The following is a 24,926-nucleotide window of genomic DNA, read 5'->3' on the forward strand; positions in this document are numbered from 1 at the left end:
CTCTGTCCCATGGTGTCCCACACAATAGGAGTATCTAACAGTTCTTTTGGAGGAACTTGCTGGGCCAAGAACCAAATCCCATTACATAGGAACTAGTCCTAGAGAGTTGGGTGCAAACCATCTTTTAAAAGTTTGGCTGCAGATAGGATGCACTTCGAGATGAATCCTTCATTGTTACAGTTTCCATCCCCTTACTATTATAGTGATCCCACTTATCTTACTTTTATTTCTAGTGTATTTTTGGTGTGAGTGACATTCGTTATTTAATAAGTTAGTATCTGTTGCATTATCAGAATAAAAACATGAAATATATGGAAATATGTCAATGGCAATATGGAAAAACAGCAGATAAAAACAAATACAGACAAATGTACACATTAGAAGAGAATGTCAAACTAAAGTGGCAAAGCAGAGCTAATACACAAGAGAAACAGTAGAAATCTGTTTCATTAGGGACATTCCTTAAAGGACAGGGGCTAAGGAAGGAAAAGATTTTTAAGTAAGAGGCCAAAGGTGAGTAAACCATTCTCTGATTATTGTTTTAAATGAATTGGTAAAGGTGGAAAGGTGGGAAAGAAAGTAAAGATTTAGTTTGAGTAGGAGAAAAGAGATTGGCTTCTATGAAACGTACTTTCATATGCTTTTGAATACAGAACAGGATAAACATGTAGCAAAGTGCTAGAGAAAAGGATACTGAAGTCAAAGCCCAAAGTTAGTACTTAACCTTGACAGCTAAGAAATTATGTAAAAGTAAACTCTACAACATGTGGAAAGGCTCCTGAAAAGTGTGCAAGAGGACTGCTGGCACCTAGGATCTTTTACAAAGGGTTTGGTGGTAGTCACAAAAATGAGGTTTTATATTACTCTCAATATCTCACCAACTTAGCTCTTAAACAGGAGATCAAAAATGAGAGAACATTATCAATCTCATTAACTCAAAGATTCATTTTAAATAAGAGAAATATATTTAAAAAAATAGAACATTTTCATCCCTCTTCAGCCTGTCAATTTTCTAGGTGATGAAGGAAGGATTTGAAAAAGATAACTTTCCAAATTACATTGACATAACATGCTTGCTAGATTGAGAGAAGAGCAAGTACCCCAAGAGGCCAGGATCTGAAGATGTGGTTGTTGGTGAGAAGGTTGTGCTGGACCCCTCCCACAGGGTATATAGTGTACTGTGACTCCAAGTAGATCTAAGTAACACATGGCCTGTGCAGAGCTTGTCAAGGTGACTCTGGTTATAGATGAGTTTTACAAACTCTGGTGACTGCAAGTAAACAGTCATACAAGCTTTTATGTCCACCAAAAAAAAAAATGTGTTTGCTGAATATATCCTCTTAAATTTTTAAACAAACTATTCTGTCTGCGCTTGAGTTGTTCCTTTTAAGCAAAAGGGCAATGCCCTAGCAGTTCTAAAAGCTCTTTGTCAAGTATGAAGCACCATAGAAATTTAAGAAAATATCTCCATGGTGCTTGATTCTTCTATATCTCCTAAGAGAGGAAAAAAGTTAATTTGTTCATTTTTTTTGGTCTTGTTACAGGCAATGACACCAGATGACAAGCAATGCCTTTGACAAATCTCAATGTCAATGAAGGAAACTACTGTAATTATTCTGGGGTTAGCAGGATCATTTGTCTTGTATTTTCAAGTTAGCAAGCTGAGTTCATTGTTCCTATTACATATAAGGAATTAATGGTTGAAAACTTTAGCTGTCACCTTAGATTATTAAAGCCCTTCATGGGGGCGCCTGAGTGGCTCAGTGGATGAGCATCTGTCTTTGGCTCAGGTTGTGATCCCAGGGTCCTGGAATTGAGTCCCACATCAGGCTACCTCCAGGGAGCCTGCTTCTCCCTCTGTCTATGTTTCTGCTTCTCTCTGTGTGTCTCTTATGAATAAATAAATAAAATATTTAAAAAAAATAAAGCCCTTTCACCATAAAATGCGATTTGTCATCGGTTCCATTTCTTCAAAAGTTAATTTGAAAAGCCATCTCTATGAATTCTAAAATCCAACCTGGGTTAAAAACCCATTCAATTTTTGGTGTCCGTGAATTGTGGTTCTGAGTCTATTCCACTGCATGGACCAAGTACATTGTAATAGAAACATGTAATAGAGCCTGAATTCTAAATTACAGATATATAGAACCAGGGCTTTAACACATTAGTATGAGTTCCAATAGCATTTGCCATATTCTATAAGTGGGAATAGAGACAAACTCCCAGAATTTGGATAGTATCCAACTGTTTGTTTCATAGTCCGCTATTATAAGATTCTGTAATGGCTATAATTTTGTCTACTGACAAAATAAGTATAATGTGCATATATTTCATATTTCCTGGAATGGCCTTGATTTTAAACATTCTGTTTATTTTCAAATCATGTGTCAGACAGCTTATCTTAATTTTTGTTTAAAAATATGTTTATTATAGCTTTAAGTATAGACATTCTCAATTTCTTAGAAAAGGATTATGGATTTTATATGAACTTAAGAGTCATTATTAAGGAGAGACTGAAAAGTTGTGACAAGTTCTTTATTTAGAGTTTGTAGAATTCATTTAGTCATTATCAATGTGAAAATAATTGAACCATATTTTTTTCAGAAAGGAAACTGGATAGGTGTTTTGTTTCTTTCAAACTGATTGATTCTAGTGTCTTTAACAAGTGTGAGTAAGAATCTGTTGATAAAATAGTAAAATTTCTTAGCACCATTGCTGTAATGTTCACTTTGGGGGAATGGAAATACAGATTAATCCATGTTCTCTTGTTCTTTGCTTATATGGTTTTAAAATATAATTCAAGATGTGCATCTAATTACTGCTAATAGTGCAGTGTACCAGGCCAAACACTTGCCACTGACTGTCAAGTGTCTTTCTGATGCAGTTGAAGAGAGAGAGAGAGAGAGAGCGTGTGTGTGTGTGTGAGAGAGAGAGAGAGAGAGAAAGGAGAAAGAAAGAGCAATGTCCTTTGAGCAAGACTTTCTGCAGCTGTTGTGTACATTAATCCAGGGAGCAGATCTCCCAACACTAAATATAGCAAGCATATCCTTTTACATGATAAAAAAAATTTAAATGAAAGTCTTTAACTATAGAGTCATATTATTTTAGATTTGATTTCCTTTAAAAAGGAAATAGGCATTGCACACATATTCTCTATACAAAAACCATTATTTTAATAAGTGAATTGTGGAAATGCCAATGTTGTATGTAACATGTCACAACTTCCTTTGTTGAGGTATTTTTCCTTAGGACCCAAGAAGGCTTTGATCTCTGTCTCATCAATAATCCCCTCCAAAATCTTTACATGTAGAAAACTTTATTTTTCACAAAATTTTGTGTCCCATCATACATAATTAGGAAGCTATCCTAGGTTTCACTCTAAACAACAGTAACCAGGTCTCTGAAATATCCCTTTTTCCCATTGTCAGTGCCCCATTATTAAAACACACTTGAGATCTTAAATCTGAATATTACCTTTCGTTTTTTAGTTGACTCAGATGAGAATGTCCAACCCAGGCAATCCACTGTGATGATAATTATCCAAGGAGAACTTTTAGATGAAAGCACAGGAGAAAAAGAAAATTCTTCACACGCTTGTTAATTGAGAGTAGCCGTCCATAGAGAGTGAGGAGTTAACCTTAGTTTCAGTGAAGATGGCTGTAAGAAGCTGGACAACCTGTCACCACCGGAGCCAGAGCATTTGTCAGCTCACAGGTCCCAAGTTATTTTGAGCTGTATAAACCATGTGCCTGTGAAACATTCCACCTGATTGGACAGGAGAAAACTGAGCAAAGGGATTCCACAGCAGGACAGCACCTATGGGTGGTGGGGGTCAATCAGTTTTTCTACCTATAGAATTTCACTTCTAGCTAGAGGCCTAAGTTCTTTATTGATTTATGTTTGGAGTTAATACTAACTAATTTCATGACACCATGTTCCATCTGTCAAAGAAAATGGCATTATTTTTGAATACATCAAAATTTTTAATTTTTAGGAACTTTAATTTTAATGAAAATTTACTGTCATTTAATCACTGATAGATACATTTTAGGAAATTAAGCTGTGATAAACCATATAAAGCTGAGGCCTAACATTTAAAAGTGGAGAGTTTTTTCACTGTTCATCCAAAAGCTAAGCAAAAGTAGAGAAGATATTTAACACTAAAAGGTGTTTATTAGAGATCACAAAAACAAACAAAAAAAAAATGGAGAGGAATAAACCATCAGCCTGAGAGTAAACCCAGTATTAGTATCTGGAATAACATTTTTGTATATTGCTTGAAAAGGTCTATGCTAAGATGTCTTCTCTCACAAGCGTTACCAATCAATAAAAAAGAATGCTTAACCAAACCAACATCTGCTCAAAAACCTCCTTTGTCAAAGTATAGGTTTTTTGATATTAATTTCATACATTTTCAGAATGAAATTTGGGGAAAAAGAAGTTAATTCCATTGCTTGGTACAGATTAAGTGTGCTGTAACATCATTAAATCTTGGTAGAAGCCTGGGTTTTGAAAATTCAGGTAAATGTCACAGGTTATTATTTAAAAGGATCATTCTTAGATTTGGATAGCATGAAATTTTTAGTTTACATCTAGATTCTTAATTAAATCACTCAACAGTTTGTAGGGATTCTTCCCATTCATTCATTCAACAAATATTTACCTAATGCCTACTATGTGCCCGGTACTAGGTATAAAGCAGTACCTAAAATATACCAAAATTCTTAACCTTATGGAATTCACCAAGAGATCTTTTTACCCAAATCAGTCATTTTGAGACCACCTATTGTATATTGAATAGATATAAAATTTCTTTGTTTATTGTGATCACATCAGAGATTTCACTACTTTTTTATAGAGTTGTATTCACACAAGCAGAGTGAAAAAAATTGAGGAAAACTTTTCAATAATTCAGGTTAAAAGTAGTATTACTGAGGAGGAGAAAAGGTATAAAAAGAACTGAATTATGCAGGCAGGCTGTTTTTATTACCACAATAGTCCAGATCTTTAATGACAGATTGCTTTGGTCTCTTACCTAATCCTGTGCTGATACCAACCTCAAGACTACTTAATTGTATTTCTGCATTTTCTATTTATGTGGATGCTCCTACAATTTCTTATTTAAAGATAAGATTTCGGGGTGCCTGGGTGGCTCAGTCAGTTAAGCACCAGACTCTTGATTTCAGCTCAGGTCATAATCTTGTGATTGTGGAATCTAGCCTTGCACTAGAATCAGTGCTCAGTGGGGAGTCTGCTTGAGATTCTCTCTCTTTCCCCCCTCCCCCAAAACTCTTCTCTAAATTTTAAAATCTTAAAAGAAAAGAGGGGGAAAAAAGCTTTTCTCCCCTTAAATAAATAAATAAATAAATAAATAAATAAATAAACTCCCTCCCATCCCACTCAGATAGAGACCTAACTAAGACCTAACTTGAGACCTAACTAATATAACTGCTGCTAGGTCTTCTTTAGGGATGTGGAAAAGTGCAACTTCTATTTCAGGTAAAAATAGATGTATTACAATTTGATCTTCTAAAGGGAAATGTGTGCACATATTGTAAATGAACACATTTCTACTTCCATATAAACTATGCCATGATAAGACAGTGTGCAAAATTCTTTGAATATTGAAAAAAAGCTGCATGTAATATTTAAAATAAATAATATTCAGCAATTGTGAATACCTTGCTTACAATACATCAAATTTGTGTTCTATATTCTGGTATTTTTAAATTAGTTTTTTCAGGATGCCTGGGTGGTTCAGTGGTTGAGCATCTGCCTTCGGCTCAAGGTGTGATCCCGGGTCCGGAAATCGAGTCCCACATCAGGCCCCCTGCAAGGAGCCTGCTTTTCCCTCTCCCTCTGCCTATGTCTCTGCCTCTCTCTGTGTGTCTCTCATGAATGAATGAATGAATAATTAATTAATTAATCAATCTAAAAATCGTTTAAAAAATGAAATAAAATAAAATTAGTTTTTTTCTTCCAAGTAACACAGCTTCTATCTTTTTTTTACAGCCTCTATCTTGAATATCATTGTAGTACTTATATAAACATTGTACCACACACTTACTAGTTCAAATTTTACTAGAGTTTATTGATACAAAAATTAATTTTTAAAACTTTAAAAAATATTCCAACATAATTAAAAAGAAATTTCATAAATGACAAATAAACGCAAGGTTACATGTCTTAAGCCTTCCCCATAAAGTTGAGTGGCCCATCCAACACATGTGTTTATTGTGGTTTGAACATGATCCTGAGCTTGCCTTCAGCTGTTTTCTTAATTCAGTCACTCAGCTACAGAAACAATTTACTCACACTGGGATGATCCACAGGAATACCAAGGAACCTAAATATCTATGACAGAGGAAGTCTTCACTTGGAGAAGAATGCAAGAATTCTGTGCTAGTAGATTCATGTACAATTTTATATTTCCTATTTTTTCATATTGCTGTAGGTTTTAATTCTTTAAAAGAAATTGCTCATATATACCAAACTTTCAAAAAGTTTTGCTTAAAGTTCATAAGTTTGTATTGACTTACTACCCTCTAGTATCAGATGAGAACAAAACCCCCTCTGTATCTTATTTTTAAAGAACAGAGACATGTATTTCCTAACCTTTGTTTATGAGAAAAATACTCAATCAAAGAAAAACGATCCCAAACGATATATATATATGGTGGATTATAGAGGGTCTTACACAAACTCCATGATACAATGTTATTGAGGAATACAATTAAATTCTTAAGAAACTTCTTTTTCATCTAAATGATATTGAAAATGCTTACCTAAAACTAAAACCAAAACCAAAAACATTAAAAAAGCTCTAAGCCCAAAGCTTAGTTTTAAAAACTAAAAACATTTTTTAAAGCTATAAACACAATACCTATTTTAAAACATTATCCTGAGAAGTAAATTTGTGGTTACCTGGAGGAGAAGCACCATTCCTATATCAATCAACCAGGATCATCCAAAGTCCAAATCTCACTGCCTAACTTGTGTCAGCCACAGAAGTATCATGAAGGTAATGTGATACTACCCCGCCAGAGTAATGAAGGGTATTTACAGGGTTCCGTGGCGGATCCAGGGACAGTCATTTAGAACAGATTGCTCTTTCAGATCAACTTTAATAACTCAGTCTGCACAATGTTCTTAGCCTGAAGGGATGGTGGGGGCGGATAATGACTAAGGTGACTAAGGAAATAGACTTTCTTGGTCTTTCCTTAGATGAAAAGGACAATAAGGATGGAATTTTAAAGAATAAAGCATAAATATGGGCAAAATATATATACACAGGTTGCATATGACATGTGTAAATACTTTTATTTGATACAAAACTAAGAATATGGTTAATACATTTATTAAAGTCAATATGGGAACACAATTAATTATTATAATAATAATGTGTACTCCTCCAATTTTAGGGTAATTAGATTAAAGCTTTGCAGTGTGGTTTCCATGAAAATACAATATGACTTTCTTTACTTGTGCTTTTGATATGGAGAACATATCAACGTTTATATTTTTTAGAAAGTATTATTTCCAATAAGAAAATCTGCTTCCCAGAATTTTAAAAATGAGCATCTGTGGTTAACACTATGTTACTGAAGAAATTCAAAACAATTTGTATCGAGTATGTAATCCTGAGGTGTACAATTGATTCCCTTCTCTCACCACATTATATTAACACACACATAACACACATGTATTAACACACATATAACACACATCATCTCAGTAGAAATAAGTTAATATTCCTAGCTGTGTGCTAGGTGGTATGCTAACCTCTTTATGGATATTGTGCTTTATTTCCTGTATTCCTCCAACAGTCTATGAAGTAGGTACTGTTTGAATTCTACAGATGAGAACTTGAGGCTTCAAGGTCAAAAATTTGTCCAATGTCACACAAGTGATTGACTAAGCCAGGATGAAACATAAGGTTAACTCTTATGTCTATGCTCATAACCACTGCAGATATTTAAATGGTGACATTTCTAAGGTATTTGTGAAAAAAATAAGGATAAAAATGAACAAAAAACATATTCTCTTTTAGTAAGTATTTTAGAGGAATGTTACATAGAATTTTAAGTTTATAATTTATCTGACTGGAACCAACTCTGAAGTTTTTTTGGATGACTCTACAAACAAAAGAAGAGAAAATACAGAAGGAAAAAGGCAAATGCTTTCAGATACACTCTATCGGCAATATTTTAGCTGAGAACGAATTGATAGGTACAACGAAGCATTGAGTATTAATGCTGAAAGGTAGGGCATTAGAAGAGAGTCTGAATGCTTTGACAGACCTATGTTTTGGTTTCTATTTATGGTAGTCATTTTGCTGAGACAATTTAAGAGTTTTGCTCTTTTGAATGTAAATTTAAATGCTCTGGTGTTACTTCTCAGCACTTCGATATGGGTCAATAAACATTTTGCAAGTTAGGGATAGGAAAACAACAGTCGAAATATTCTCTCTTTTTAATGTTAGCACTGAATATCTTAAATGCCAGTATGCAGGCTCTGGGTGATTCCACTCAGATTCTATTTTTGGGTAGCACCGACATCTCAGAAAGCCAAAAACCAAGTTCAGTGTTCTTATGCATGACCCAGATAATCGCATTAACACTAATGATGTGAAAGAAAGGAAATGGGAATTAGCATTTCTTCCAAGCGTACTCTAAGCCAGGGAGGGGTAGCCTAAGTTAACTCTTATTTTATACTCAGAGCAACTCTACAAAGTACTGTTAACTTGGAATTTACGAGGAGGAAACTAAGCCTTAAAGAAGTTTAGTTTTCTCAAAAATAAATAAATAAATAAATAAATAAATAAATAAATAAATAAATAAATAAATAAAAGAAGTTTAGTTTTCTCAAAGTTACTCAACCAGGGAGCTGCACAGCTGGGTGAATTCACATCTAGGCATTTTAGTTTAAAACAAATTCTCTTTTAAAGATAAATACCATATGATTTCACTTATGTATGAAATTAAAGAAACAAAACTGATGAACACAGGGGAAGGGGGGAAGAGAGAGAAGCAAACCATAAGAGACTATTTTTTTTTTAAGATGTATTTATTTTGGAGAGAGAGAAAGAGAGCACAAGAGTGGTGTGTTTGGGGCAGGTGGTGAGGGGCAGGGGGAGAAGAAGAGGGGGAATCTCAAAGCAGACTTCCCACTGAGCGGAGAGCCTGACACAGGGCTTCATCTCAGGACCCTGAGATCATACATGACCTGAGCTGAAATCAAGAGTTGGACACTTAAGTGACTGAACCATCTAAGCACTTCAAGAGACTCTTAACTATAGAGAACAAACTGGGGTTGATGGAGGGAGGCAGGTGTGGGATGGGCTAAATGGGTAATGTGGTAGTAAGGAGGGCACTTGTGATGAGCACTGGGTGTTATGTGAAAGTGATGAATCACTAAAATCAATCTCTTTTTATTGGCCCCTACTGCCTTCCCATAAAGAGTAATTATGCAGGTTAATTTTTTAAATTTTTTATCAGAAATCACCCAAAGGAGAAAATTCACCATTATTTTTTATATGTATCAGTGAACAAGGATTATTAAAGCTATAAATTTGATTTTGGGAATTTAATGTTTCTTTAACAGAAGCAAGAAGAGAACAGAAAAATAGTACGTGACTAATCTAGGGCTACTTTCTCAACAAAGATTTAGTAAAATTCTTTGACTGAAACAGCAAGGCCCAATACACATTTCTTCTCTCTCTCTCTCTTTTAAGATTCTACTTATTTATTCACGAGAGACAGAGAGAAAGAGAGAGAGGCAGAGACATAGGTAGAAGGAGAAGCAGGCTTCTCACAGGGAGCCCAATGTGGGACTGATCCCAGGACTCTGGGATCATGCCCTGGGCCCAAGGCAGATGCTCATCTGCTGAGCCACCCAGGGGTTCCCTGATACACATTTCTGAGGATTTATCATTTTATTACATGAAACCTATCGTGAAATTAGCAAATGTGGAATGGAAGCAACTTGCTGGCGAGTAGGTTACAGAGAAAGAGCTGAGAATATAAACCATGAAAAACTCAGAAGGAATTTGTATTTTACACCCTAACCAATTTACACTTTTATTTGTAAATGGATCTACTCATTTGGTGTTTCTTGCTTTCATAAACTTCCTGTCAAATAAAAGCAGCATACTTTAGTATAGGCAGACTTGGAAAATCTTTTTTTGTTTTACCTTTTTATTCATTCTGCTCATTACTCAATTGTTCTTCATTCCAAACTGAAAATGGATCGTTAAAACCTAGTCTGTTAATATCTTAGACATACTTTCCTTTTATTTCTGGCCTAGCCAATAAGCTTTAATTCAAAATGTGGGTGATAATGTCAATAAAAGGGATGAGTAAACATACAATGTCATAGAGAAATTAAACACAAAAATTTGCGCGTAAACTGAGCTGGGGATAAATCTATTTGTAGATGGACCACTTGCCTGACAATTTTGTACAAATTTCAACCAAGAATAAGAAAAGAGTATAAACAGAAATGTGATCACCTCAATCATATAAAATATTTGCCCTTCTTATACACAAATCCTGTCTCTAAAAAGTTTCACTAATATGTCCTTACCTTTTCTTTTCCTCCCTGATTTGTTTACTGTGTTCTCCAAATTATTATGATTAAACAACTAGTGATCACAACATTTCTCATATTGCTGAATTAAACTATTTTTTTTTCATTTAGGTATTTATGCTTTATCTATTTAAGTAGATCAACACCTTGAGAATTGCAGCTCTAAAAAAGTTATCTATAGGCCGAACAGTTTCAATCTCATAACATAGAAAAAAATAGGCACTTAATAAATACTTGTCCATAGCACGCCGTAAGATGATGCATTAATTGTTGAGTTGTCCTATATTACTCACTCAATTCTACAAATACTTACCGAACATTTATTGTGTTCCAGGAAAGATTAAATGACCTAAACTCTCAGCAAGATTAACTGATTTGTCATTGGTGGTTATGATACTAAACACAGAAATGCTATTAAGAATCAATTCAACTGAAGAAGGGAGCCAAAAATGATTGGATGCTCATTGCATACGGTCATCAAGTAAGGAACTACGTGCTTTGGCTCAGTGGATGCTCACAATTCCTGAGTTAACTGATATGGGGTACCCCTGCTTTCGGAAAAGGCTTGGAGCTTGCCCAAACTTGCCTAAGAGTTTTCCCGAGGTGCTCCGTAGAGGCACTTTCATACTTTTGCATCCTCTTGAACTGGCTTAGTTTTAGTAATTTTTGTTGCCCCTCCCCCCTTTTAACCATTTTATAACCTTTGCTTTATATCAGGTCCTTGCTTTCTGTTCACTCTATAAAATCAAACTCCTTTTGGCTTCCATAGACTGCTTCTTTGAGTCTGGGTTTTCAGACCCAATTGCTCATCACTGAGAGGCACTTCCATCCACTCTCATGCCTTGGTTTTGGGGATTTGAGTTCAAGTCACATACAGAGCTTCCTATTTTCACAGAAATAAACAGTACACTTAAAATATTCTCTCATTTAGATTAAAATGTCATCTATTTGGGACTGACTCCAAATTGGACTTCCTGAAAGGCAGATAAACCAGAATGAATTAGTTAGCTCTCTGTGTGATCCTAGCTGACCCAGCTCAGTGTCCACATCAACCAAGCTTTGTTGTTAATATTTAATACATAATTTAATTTAATATAACAACCAGGAAGTATGGGTCATTATCCCCATTTTATGGAGGATGAAACTGAAAAAATTATATGGTACTGTGGTTTTGCAAATTCAGGGATCTGAAAAAGTCTCAGGAAGTATACCTTGAGATTGTCCAAGATATACTATATTATTATCCTGTTTTTATGGAGGAGGAAACTAAAGATCAGAGAAAGAATTTGCACAGGGCCACTCAAAGCTATGATTCACACCCAGATCTACATGACGCCAAAGCCCAAGCTCTTCTCTGTTATATCACACTACCTTTCAGAGGAATCCACGCTGTTAGTAATGCCTTTAGGAATCAATTTGGAAAAAAGAAGATGTAGAGTAACAAGGAGACCTCCAGTGTTATTGGGATTATGTTCATTTAGTGACTTGCTCCAAAGCCCTTCCAAGTCGCCAGAAATTGATGATTCATAATCTCTAACCAGTCACAGAAACAACTTAAAGCAATGGAAGCAACAATATATAGTGGACAATTCCTTCTGTGCATCTGTATCTGCAAATTACTAATCATAGTGAAATTAGGCATGAGAGATCAGATGGTTACCATATTTTAGGTAGATGTTTACCTAGCATTTCATCTTTTTAAAAAAGATTTTATTTATTCTGAGACTGAGAGAGAGTGCACGTGCACATGAGCAGGCAGGAGGGGCAGAGGTAGAAGGAGAAACAGACTACCTGCTGAGCTGGGAGCCAGGATATGGGATTCAATCCCAGGACCTTGGGATCATAACCAGACGCTTAACCTACTGACCCACCCAGGTGCCCAGCATTTCATCTTTTTAAGTCATTTACAATTATATGTTTGTTATTAGGCTTAATAAAAACAACAAAACCCAAACCAAGATGACATACTTTTAAGACAGCTTAAATTCTTTATTCTGATTATTTTTTTACAGAGGAAAACTAACCACTAGAATGCCCATACTACATGTAGATATATATTAGCAGTAAAATCCTGATTACCAAGTTTACATTATTAACTTAGTTCAGTAACAGCTATTTTGGGGGATATTTCCAGCTTTATCTGTTAGCAAAATTGGAGCAATAAGTATGTGCCAAATGAGACAACTTGCTTTGAGTAACTGATGATAGATGGCAAAGAAAAGAAAAAAGTGGTGATAGTTTCTTTTTTATTTCTACCTGGTCATTATAGCAAATAATATTTACTAAGTCTTAAGAAAACTAGTTATGAGAACCAATAAATCTGTTTTATTCATTAAAATGATCTAATTGTTCATGAACTTTATTTTAATGGTCATTCATTTCAAAGTATTAAAAACTTTCTCGGGGATCCCTCGGTGGCGCAGCGGTTTGGCGCCTGCCTTTGGCCCAGGGCGCGATCCTGGAGACCCAGGATCGAATCCCACATCGGGCTCCCGGTGCATGGAGCCTGCTTCTCCATCTGCCTATGTCTCTGCCTCTCTCTCCTTCTCTCTCTGTGACTGTCATAAATAAATAAAAAAAAAAAAAAAAAAAAAAAAACTTTCTCCCTCACTATTGGGAAATTTCTTAAAATAGAGACCCAGATTTTTAAAAATTCTTACCTGCCTTCTTATTTTGTATGAATAGTAAGTAGGAGATTTAGTACATTTGCACTGGGATGGAGTAGTTGGTAGAGGTTTATTTTATTTATCTCTTCTCTATTAATTTAAAAAGGTAAAGTGAGAGAATGTTTCCAACAGGTAATGTTTAGTTCAAACAATGAAAATGCAGATGAGCAAAAAAGCCATTGTAAAATCAAGATCTTTACCTTAAAATCAGAATAATGATGCATATGAATCAAATTCAAGAAAGATTCATCACCTCTTTCAGAAAAAAAAATAGCTAGTACAGAAAGATGAAAATATTTAAAGTTGAGACATTATTAAGGTGTGATCCTGGGATCCTGGGACTGAGTCCCGCAATGGGCTCCCTGCGGGGGCTTGCTTCTCCCTCTGCCTATGTCCCTGCCTCACTTTCTGTGTCTCTCATGAATCAATAAATAAAATCTTTAAAAACATAAGAAAAAAAAGTTGAGACATTAATATATCTTGTTTGGTTTAAACACAGAATTTAAAAAATATATAAGTGGTAAAGTAATATGGTAAAAAAAATCAAATAAATGCTATATTTAGGAAGAGAATAATTCTATTGAGAGCTTCCAACTTCACCACTTATGTGAGGAGCCTTAGGCAAGTTATTTAATCCCAGTTTCCTAATCTCTAAAAAGTGGGGAAAATAATAGTATTTACATCATAGGATTGTTCTGAGAATTAATGGAGTTAATACCCTTAGAACAATGCCTGGCTTCTAGAAAGTGGCCCATAAATGTTAGCCATTTTTATTATAAAAAGATATATTTAAATTATTTATCTGTTAATCTAGCTTTGTGAAATTCCAGGGAGTGAAGGAGACACAGTTGAGCTAAACTGTAAACCCTAAGGAAAGGCCAAAGGCTGAATGGGCCACCTAGACTGATGACTCAGACACAGCAGTAGTTCAGGTTTCCAGACTGATTCAGTCCTTGGCTTCTTTCCTGACGCTGACAACAAGAATGCCAATTAGTGCCAAGAGTGATGAGTTTTTGTAACATGGGGTGCTGTTCATCAGAGATTCAAATCAGATCACTTACATCTTGTATAGAACACCAACAGTGATCAACGTGTTCAGATTCAAACCAATGACATAGAGGTAAAATGCTTCATATCTAGTTACCATGCTCCTGAACCATCTGCTTCTGAATTCTAAATTCTCAACTCACCCATTGCCAAGGGGCTAAACATAGCTAAAGGATTTAAATTATAATTTGATCTGACAACCCAGGTATCAAACGAGACTTCTTTAGCCAAATAAGTAGAGTGGTGACAAATATCACAGCAGTATATCCACTCTTATGGTATGTGCTTTATGACAAGAAAATAATAATTAAGGGTACTGATAAGTATCTTATTTCTCATATGATCTAAAAAAGAATGTTAGCATAAGACTGATATTCAGCTTAGGTTAACAAAAGAATTGTTAAGGTTAAGTGATTTAGATAGGAGAAAGCTAGAGAAGTGAGGAATATCTTAATATTTCCATGATTCTGAATTATCTAATAGACTAAGGCTGAATGCATAGGAAGATCATGCAGAGTAAGATAAAGCAGATTTAAAGCTATTAAGTAAATGCTGGAATGGAAATGATGATGGACTGGAGCAGATGTCAAATATAAAGAAGAGTTATGTTTTAAATCTTATTTAAATGCTTTTATGTATTAACACTGTATCTGAAACATATTTTATTATTTTTTGTTAGTGATTTCTCATCAGAGTCCTGTCGGCAAATGTTTTAATACTCATGTTTTACATATGAGGAAACTGATACACAGAAAGAATAATCACCTTAGTTACACAGCAACTCACTACTAGAAAACAATCTGAGTGTTATTATTTACATAGATCTCTATTATTTTATTTATCTTCAAGTTTTGGTGAACTGTGTCCACATACATAGGATTTAGGAATTATGAGAAGTATCAATATCTTGGGGCGCCTGGGTGGTGCAGTTGATTAAGTGTTGAACTCTTGGTTTCAGCTCACGTGGTGAGATCGAGCCCCATATTGGGCTCTGTGTTTGGCACAGAGTCTGAAATTCTTTCTCCTTCTCCCTTTGCCCCTCCCACTTATGCTATCTCTCAAATAAATAAATAAAGCTTAAAAAAAAAGAAGTATAAGTATCTTTTACCCATCTCTGAATCATATTCATACAAAAAGAAATTAAATGTACTAGCATAATTCTGTTCTATTTTGACATTCTAAGTAAAAGTCCTAGTCAAAAAATCTATTTCAAAATCCCATCTCTACATAACATATTCTTTTTTAAAAAATTTCATTTGTTTAAAAAATTTATTTTTAAATGTGGTAAAATATATGTGACATAAAACGTACCATTTTAACCATTTTAAGTGCATAGCTCTGTAGTGGTAAGTACATTTATGTTGCATGATCATCACTACCTTCCATCTTCACAACTTTTTTCATCTTGCAAAACTGAAACTCTGGACTCATTAAACAATAACTCCCCATTCCTTTTTGTACCCAGCCCCTGACAATCATTTTACCTTCTGTTCCCATAAATATGACCACTTATAGTTCGAGGTAACCTATTAAGAATATTCAAAACTTTCTAAAGAAAGCTTAGGGAGGAATTCCTTAAACTGTTAATTTCTGATCAGTTTCTTAAACATAAAGGTTCTGCTTTAAGAGTCTGTGTTGGGCTAGTTCTAAGTACTGAGTCTGTAGAGTTGTGAAATGGCTCATACTTGAGATGAGAGGCAGGGGCCTCCAGTCTGCGATGTGATTTATGATTGAATCTTCTACCTTGCCAGTGTCCAGGACACGTCTGCAAATGATGGCAAGAAAGAGTTATTGGCATACCTTTCATGTCTCACCTCCTTTCATGTCTTACATCTTTACACAGTTACAATCACCTATTTTTTTTGTTTTGTTTTCTTTGAAAGTTCTAAAGAACAAGACACAGTAAGATTATCTTAGGGCAGCACAATTTACATCTCACAAGGGGAATTTTATTTGTGAAAAAATACTGCTGGCCATATTTTTATAGCTTTGTCAAGAGTTCTAAGCCATTTTATAATACTTGAAAAGCAAATACAGTGAACTACAGCAAGGCCAAAAGCAGTTTCCTAATTCTTTTAAGTATAAGGACACATTTAAAATGTTGTGGATCTCTTGGGGCACCTGGGTGGTCCAGTTGGCTAAGTGTCTGCTTTCCACTTGGGTCATGATCTTGGAGTCCTGGGATGGAGCCCTACATCAGGCTCCCTGCTCAGTGGAGGGTCTGTTTCTCTCTGTTCCTATGACCCTTCCTCTGACCCTCCTCATCCCCCTGCTTATGCTCTCTCTCTTATATAAATAAATAATCTTTTTAAAAAAATGTTGTAGGGGCACTTGGGTTGTTCAGTGGTTGAGTGTCTGCCTTCAGCTCAGGTTGTGATCCCAGGATCCTGGCATCGAGTCTCACATCAGGGTCCCTGCAGGGAACCTGCTTCTCCCTCTGCCTATGTCTCTGCCTCTCTCTGTGTGTCTTTCATGAATAAATAAATAAAATCTTTTTAAAAGATGTTATGGATTTCTTAAGTGATGATAATTTTTTACCTATTGATTTAAAAATATGTAATGACAAAAAGCAATCATTAATATTTATTTCCAACAAATTTATGTTTTATTACTGGTAATACTAGTAAGTAATATGTTTATTCTGTTTTCACACAATGTTCGATGTACACATGCATTTGTGGATCCTTTACAATTGTTTCATGGTTGTCCAGGGGTCTTACTCACAAGTCGGAAAACATTGACCTAAGGAAAAAAGCAAGTTCTAGCTCCAGCTCTCTCTTTAGCTATGTGACCTTGAGCAAATCATGCTATATGCTTTAGTTAACTTATTTTTTCAGTTACTGAAAACTGAGGAAAATATTTTGTTTCAAGAGATTATGAATATAAGTATAATTATAAAGTATTTAAAATCTAAATGTGATATATAAACAAAAAAATAATTAGAAGTGATATATAAATATGATAGAATTTTATATTGGGGCGCCTGGGTGGCTCAGTTAGTTAAGCAGCCAACTGTTGGTTTCTGCTCAGGTCATGATCTCCGGTCATGAGATAGAGGGCCTCCATGCTCAGTGTGGAGTCCGCTTGTCTTGCTCCCTCCCCCTCTGCTCCTCTCTTCTCTTTCATTCTCAAATAAATAAGTAAAATCTTTTTTTTTAAGAAGGGCTAAAAAAGAATTTTATATTATAGGAAACACATGGAGGCATCAGTAGAGCACCTCTAACACTCAGAAAATTAAAATAGAAAATCAACATACACTGACTAATGTATGTAAATTTAAGAAAAGAACAACTATCATTCCAATATATTTATAAGGATGTTCATAAAGAACTGTTTGTAGTAGCAAAAATTAAAAAACAGCATACATTTTTAACATCAAAAGATAATTATGATATATAAAATTTTCCTTAAAAGTCGCCAAAACAGTGTTTATAATATGCCTCTGTTTTATTTTTTAAAGTTCTGGAGTAAAATATTCCTAAATGTTAAACGGTTATATCTAGGAAGTGGAATTATGGGGGATTTTCTCTCACATTTTTTCTTGGTTGTACTTTTTTTTTTTAAGATTTAATTTATTTATGCATGAGACACACCACACACACACACACACACAGAGAGAGAGAGAGAGAGAGAGAGAGAGAGAGAGAGAGAGGCAAGAGACACAGGCAGAGGGAGAAGCAGGCTCCATGCAGGGAGCCCGAAACGAGACTCGATTCCAGGACTCCAGGATCATGCCCCGGGCGGAAGGCAGGCGCTAAACCGCTGAGCCACCCAGGGATCCCCTTGGTTGTACTTTTTAAATTCTTCTACTAAGCATATATTTTATATATACGCATGTATTATATTTATAAAGAGAAAAAACAATAGTCTCCCCTCAAGACAAATAGGAAAAAAAAAACCTCCAAGAACACCCGAAGGAAAAAAAAATAGCAAAATTTGGATATCACCTAATTGGTGTTATCTATCTACCAAATGTATGTGTATATAAATATAAATATGTGGCTACATTTTATCTGTATCTACACCTACATCTATATCTGAGGAAGTAATCAAAATGACAAGTAGGAAAGAGAAATCAAAGAAGAATCAGCAGCATTTATCCAAGAGAGCCTTTACCTGATCCTGACAGTGGTACTGGGAGTCCCAGGCCAACACTGCGAAATGCCGTGGCCAATTACCTGTTTTGCTCCAATCCTTTATAATACTTGAAAAGTAAATGCAGTGAACTACAGCAAGGCTGAAAGCAGTTTTCTAATTCTTCATGTGCTTCACGAATGTTCCACATAGCAGTATTCTGATTTCAATTTAGTTTTTTTAAAAAAATAGATTTCCTTGCAGAGAAAAAGTAAGTTGATAGGAGAACATCACCTTTGATCTGTCAAAAAGCCATCTTTCTTGTAAATTAACAAATTGGAATTGTGGATGCTGTATGACTTTTGTGAACGTTTGGATAAGGTAAGTACACTGCTAAAGGATGGATCAGTAAAAGAAATTTTGAAAAACAAATTAGGCTCCTGAGCTTTGACAGCTGAAGATCAGGTGATAGAATCTGGTGATTTTACCAAGGTAATTATAAGCTGCAAGATCTTAGGACAACCAATTGGACTTCCCTAAGGAGCAATCCTATAACTCAGTGTGTGACCTTTAGCATGAAATAAATATAGGGCAGAAGTGTCTTGAAGACCTTGCCTTAAGATATTTCCACAGTATGAACAACTGGGATGGCATTTTAGCTATGATCCAGCATATCATTCTCAGTCTGGAGTTGTAGATAAATTGAGGATCAGAGAAAGTAAGTCAGTTGTCCAAGACTGCAGTTGATATCGGCCTGAACTTGAAATTACAATTGGTGCCTCCTAGTCCAGCATACGAAACTGTTTTCCACAGCCTTTATGAAATATTATTATAGCTGTAAAATACTCCCTTCCCTATTTTAATAAGCATTTATTGAGTAACTAGTATGTTTAAAGCCCTCTGCTAGGTTAAGAGTTTCTTCAAATCTGCTCTGTATGTTTAATAATTAAATGTTTGACATTAAAAGTGGCATAGAGGAATATATGGCTATTTTCTGAGAATCTAATACCTGCCAATGTTTTAGACATACTACATCTTACTTTATTTATTATTGTTTACCAAACCTTAGGATATACCATCTAATGATATCCTGAATGGATGCACTTTATCCCATGAGGTTATATCCAAGATTATCATTTAATAAAAGTGATAGACAAACATTTATTAATTACATGATTATATATAGCACTGAAGTGCCATATAAATGAATAATCTTAGAGTAATGGGTTATAAATGCTCATAAATGGAGACTGGAGGCAATGACAAGTCTCTTTTAGGATGAACCGACACTTAATACTCCCAATAGAAGAGGGTTCTTTTCTTTGTAGCTACACACTTAAACATTAACTACCCCCACCAAAAAAAAAAATACAGAAGACTACATATTGTATGATTGCATAATGAAATCATATGCAATAAATAAAATGTTCAGAAAAGGCAAATCTATAGAAACAGAAAGTAGATCCTAGGGCTGTGTGGGAGGGAAATGTTGGATGAAATGAGGAGTGCCTGCTTTTCGGTATAGGATGGGGTTTTTTTGTTTGTTTTGTTTTGGGGGGGCTTTTTTTTAGTTGGGGAGGTGACAAAATGTTCTAAAATTGATGGCAGCAATGGTTGCAGAATTCTGTAAATATACTTTAAAAAACACTGTATTGAACACATTAAATAGGTTAATTGTATGGTATGTGAATTATATCTCAATACCGCTGTAATTTTAAGTAGTTCTGAATTTCTCCTATCCAATTGCACAATCCCTCAAATCAACCATGTGAGACACCCTTTTAGTAGCACTAGAGGTTTTTATCATTAATGAATTATAACTTCCAAAAGCAATAGATAATATAAAATCTACAGATAATAGGAAATCTACAGAAAATAGGAACTTACAGGAACCATGGAGAGTGATAGATGAATACCCCCACTGGGAATAATATATGTGCATCATAAAATAAATCACTGATCTGTTATGAAATAATAACACTGAGACAATCCTGGCCCCCTCCAGAATTCTGTTGTCTCCCCTCAGTCAGCTCAACAACTCTGTACTTTATCTGTGAAAAATGCACACTGTAGTCCTATTTGTGTTCTCGCTAATCTTTCCTTTTTGGCTCTACAGTATCTCATCCTTTTTCTTATGCCACTGTGAGGGATCTTTTCCTCATTCCTCTTGCACATGGATTTACAATTTTTTTAGGACAGCCTCCTCCCTTTACTTTCAACACTTTATTAAAAAACCCCAAATCTCAGCATCTACATACCTCAGAGAGCCTCAATTCAACAAGGTAAAAAGGGGTGGTTCAGTCGAATACTTTATGTAAAGTTGGATATAAGGAATACTTTTACTGCTCTCTTAATCATTAGATTCCTAGAGGTACCTCATTACTAGGCAATATTAAATCTTTCAATTGTCTGGACATCCCCTTAAGAAGTCTCTTGCTTTATATCCCAAGGTGAGTTCCAAGGAAGAGCCTTACCTGGCATGAAATGCAGTGGAGCTCCACAGGCTAAGGAGGGTTCCCCCAGGGCTCTGGGCCCTTCACCTCACTTGTTGAGGGCAGGGAGAGCTGCTGTGGCTTTCCCTCCCTGGGCTTGCCCATTCTGCTAATTTTAGGTTGCTTCCTCATGCGGCTGCCATGGGTATCAGAGCATGTGGCTCCCCTCGGAGGAGCTATTTTCTCCTCTGAGTCTCACTTGTTTGTTTCCAACTTCTTTCTCTTCTTCTCCACCTCCCCACCTCCGTGATGTTGAGCTCTTTCATGGTAATAAATAAAATATCTTTCACAATTACACTTATTCTAATCTGAATTTATTCCTGAATCCAAGGGAACACGGAAAACTTTTTTGCATTAGATTTTAGTTGTCCTTCAATAGCCAGATTCCAAATCATATTTATCTAAAAAATATTTACTGGGTTTTTACTGTGGGTAAGGTGTTGTCTTAGGGATGGGTGAAATAGATGAAGACGATCAAGAGGACACTTCCCTTGATGAGCACATAATAATATATAGAATTATTATATACTATGTTGTATATCTGAAACTAATACATTCCTGTATATTATACTAGAATTAAAATTTTTAAAAATAAAATTATTTAAAAAGAGATTTTGCCTTAGGTCATAGAGGTACAATAAGAAGCAAAGCAGATGTGTGTTTCGTTAATGTAATCTTTATAACAGATTTATCAAACTTCTACTGTGTTCTATGCTCAGTTACGACCTAGGAATATAAAAATCAATAAGGCAGAGCTCCTGTCATCAAAGAACTTACAAGATATTTCAATATACATAGAGATTCAAAGAGGCAGAGCTTATAAATTCCTGTTGAGATTTAGTTCTGATGTAATAAATGGATTCGCTCATTTGGTTAATCAGTAAAAATGGACTTCAGATTATTCTATGAACATAGTACTCTCCCAGGCATTGGAAAAAAATTTAAAGAGTATAATACAGGCCCCTCCTTTAGAAAGATTATAATCTAAACAAAGAAAAACTTTTTCCCTGGAGACATTGTTTTGAAAGATTTCCTAACAATTTCTCTCTCATGTTTTATTATTAAAAGATAAAAATTATGGCAACTAGAGCTTCTGACTAATATGAAATAATTAATATTTATTTATTCTTGGGGATACAAGGGTGAAAAGACCCAAGTTCCTGACCTTGACCTGACCTAGTGAGGGAGAAGACAGGCAATTGATTATGTTGTAAAATGGCAAGTTCTACAACAGAGGACTGAGTTCTCCCAAGTCTTCACAGGAAAGTACTGATTAAACTGAATCTTGAAAAATGATAATTTCCCTACATTAAAGAAACAACACGAGGGCAGCCCTGGTGGCCCAGTGGTTTAGAGCCTGCCTTCGGCCCAGGGCGTGATCCTGGAGACCTGGGTCGAGTCCCACGTCGGGCTCCCTGTATGGAGCCTGCTTCTCCCTCTGCCTGTGTTTCTGCCTCTCTCTCTCTCTCTCTCTCTCTCTCTCTCTCTCTGTGCCTCTCATGAATAAATAAGTAAAATCTTAAAAAAAAAAAGAAACAACATGAAAATGTGGGAAGGTATGAGAATTTTTCATAGCTCATAAAATAAAGGTTTGATTTGGAGGATGTGGTAGGGATGAGGTTGCAGAGGGGGGTAAAGACTGATTACATAGCATGTTAAATGCCTAGATGATAAAAAATTATAAGGAGATATGATCAAATCTGCATTTTAGAAATATCACCCCAGTGGTTGTGTGGATGAACCAAAGAGCCAGGACAGGCTATGGCAGAAGCCCAGGTTGGATAATTAGAACTGAGGTAATGGTAGGAGGGATGAAAGTTTGAATAATTATGGCCACAAAGCAAGGCAACTATGTCTTCATGTGTTATTGTTATAACCAAACAAATTGCTTATTAACTTAAATGATACAAATATACAAAGGTAGTAGACAAGATGGATATGCTAAGCAGTATCTCAAGGCTCTCCTTTATATTCCCATAAACATTTTGCTATTCTTTTTTTTTTTTAATCATGGGAGACAGAGACAGAGAGAGAGAGAGACAGAGAGATGGAGATAGAGGCATAGGCAGAGGATCCCCACAGGGAGCCTGATGCAGAACTCAATCCCAGGACCCAGGATCACTACCTGAGTCAAAGGCATATGCTCAACCACTGAGCCACCCAGGCACCCCAATATTTTGCCATTCTATGGAGCCAGAAGGGTTGAAGAATCTGAAGAAGCCAATTCCAGGGGTGAAAACACAGATGATGAATATCAGTGTAACAAGATATATCCGCATACATTCAAGTTAATAGGATTTTTTTTGAGAGAATGTAGGTGTTTCTCTTATTGTGGTAATCATTTCACAATACATACATATATCAAATCATTACATTGTACACCTTAAACTTACACAATGTTACATGCCAATTCTACTTCATAACACTAGAAAAAAAGATTTTATTTGACTTGAACAAGAGAAGACTGAACATATTATTTATTCAGATTTGTGGATAATTGGTCCTGTAGTTTCATGGTCTGGGCATGTCTTCTACATGAACTTTAAGCCTCTGATACTTAGAAAGAGGTCCTTAGCAGCCCAATACTTGGAAAGATGTCTTTGGCACCCTGTTGAGTCAAAAAATAGGCTACAAAGCTCAAGATCCATTAGGTAAACTTACATTGACCTTAATGTATGTATAATATACTTTGGAGTAGGGAAAATATCAGAATGATGTTCAATAAAATGTTAGCCATGTGTATCTCCTAAGGAGGTATTTCTGATGGTTATTTTCTTCTTTGTATGTTTGAATTATCAACAATAAGCATTAATATTTTAAAATAAAACCTATTTTAATTTTTAAATGACAATTACCCATACTAAACAAATTTAGATTTTAAGCAGAAGTTTTTACGTTAAATAAATCTTTACCCAGTCTATTTGTAACTAAGTTAGACACAGATGATAAAGTTTTTTTACCCTGACCATAGATTTAGTGTGTAATTACATTCTCTGATGATGCAGTACCTTACATTTTATTTTATTTTTTTATTCTTTTAAAAAATATTTTATTTAAAAATAAAAAATAAAAAAAATAAAAATATTTTATTTATTTGTGATAGACATAGAGAGAGAGGCAAATACACAGGCAGAGGGAGAGACAGGCTCCATGCCAGGAGCCCGACACGGGACTCGATCCTGGAGTCCCAGGATCGCACCCTGGGCCAAAGACAGGCGCTAAACCGCTGAGCCACCCAGGGATCCCGTACCTTGCATTTTAAAAAGATGTTTTCCACACTAAGAACAAGTTTAATGTTCACCATTCCACAATATTTCTATTTTATTGTCAACGATATCAGAACTTGCGAACGGGAACAGTTTGATCGAAACTGATCGAACAGACGAAGTTGTTTGTGTAAACAGCATACAACACTTCCACTTTTCATATCCCTATGTTTACAAAGAGTAATTTCTCTCTCTCCTTTTTAAAAGTAAAACAGGCTTGAACAAGGTGTGGTGGAAAGGGAGGTGGGCAGGGGGTTGGGGTGACTGAGTGATGGGCACTGAGGGGGGCACTTGACAGGATGAGCACTGGGTGATATGCTATATGTTGGCAAACTGAACTCCAATAAAAAAAATATATTTCAAAAAAAAAGTAAAACAAGCTTGAACTGCATGACATTCTTCTTGAACAAACATTTATGTCATTTTAATGTGTTTAAACTGTATTTAGGCAATGTGGAGGTGGCAACTATAATTTGTCTTCTAGGAACACTCTGTCCTGCCTAGTCACTACTCTCAACTGTTCCTTCAGGCTATAAGATCTTACATTGAGACTATAAGAACACATTTTCAAATTCTAATGAAAATCTGCCCACAAAAATGTCTGTTTTATTTCTGGATCCCAGTTATATATTTTTTATTTTTCCCCCAAAAACTATGAGTAGCAGCACACATTTTTAAAAATTTGCTAATCAAGAAGTATGAAAGTTATCTGTAGGCTGAAGACAACCAACAGTTGGTTCTAGAGTACATGGGTCATATGAGCATTGAGGGGGAGTTTGTTTGTTTGTTTGTTT

General features: G+C 35.4%; 1 protein-coding gene across 5 annotated transcripts in view; it reads right to left on the bottom strand.

The window, feature by feature from the left end:
• MYPN (myopalladin) overlaps positions 1–20,872 on the bottom strand; it is a 100,274-nt gene extending 79,402 nt beyond the window's left edge. Inside the window, exons 1-2 of one of the 5 annotated variants that reach the window (XM_055325374.1) lie at positions 20,849–20,872; positions 3,475–3,816 (exon numbers count right to left, since the gene is read on the bottom strand). The gene's annotated coding sequence lies outside the window, so the exon portion shown is untranslated. Of the gene's footprint in view, positions 1–3,474; positions 3,817–6,924; positions 7,068–20,848 lie in introns of those variants that run through there. The other 4 variants (XM_055325377.1, XM_055325376.1, XM_055325375.1 and 1 more) reach the window with 4 other exon arrangements.
• Positions 20,873–24,926: the final 4,054 nt, after the last annotated feature.

The sequence above is a fragment of the Nyctereutes procyonoides genome, unplaced genomic scaffold (assembly GCF_905146905.1).
Source record: "Nyctereutes procyonoides isolate TBG_1078 unplaced genomic scaffold, NYPRO_anot_genome, whole genome shotgun sequence".
NCBI classification, from domain to species: Eukaryota; Metazoa; Chordata; class Mammalia; order Carnivora; family Canidae; genus Nyctereutes; species Nyctereutes procyonoides.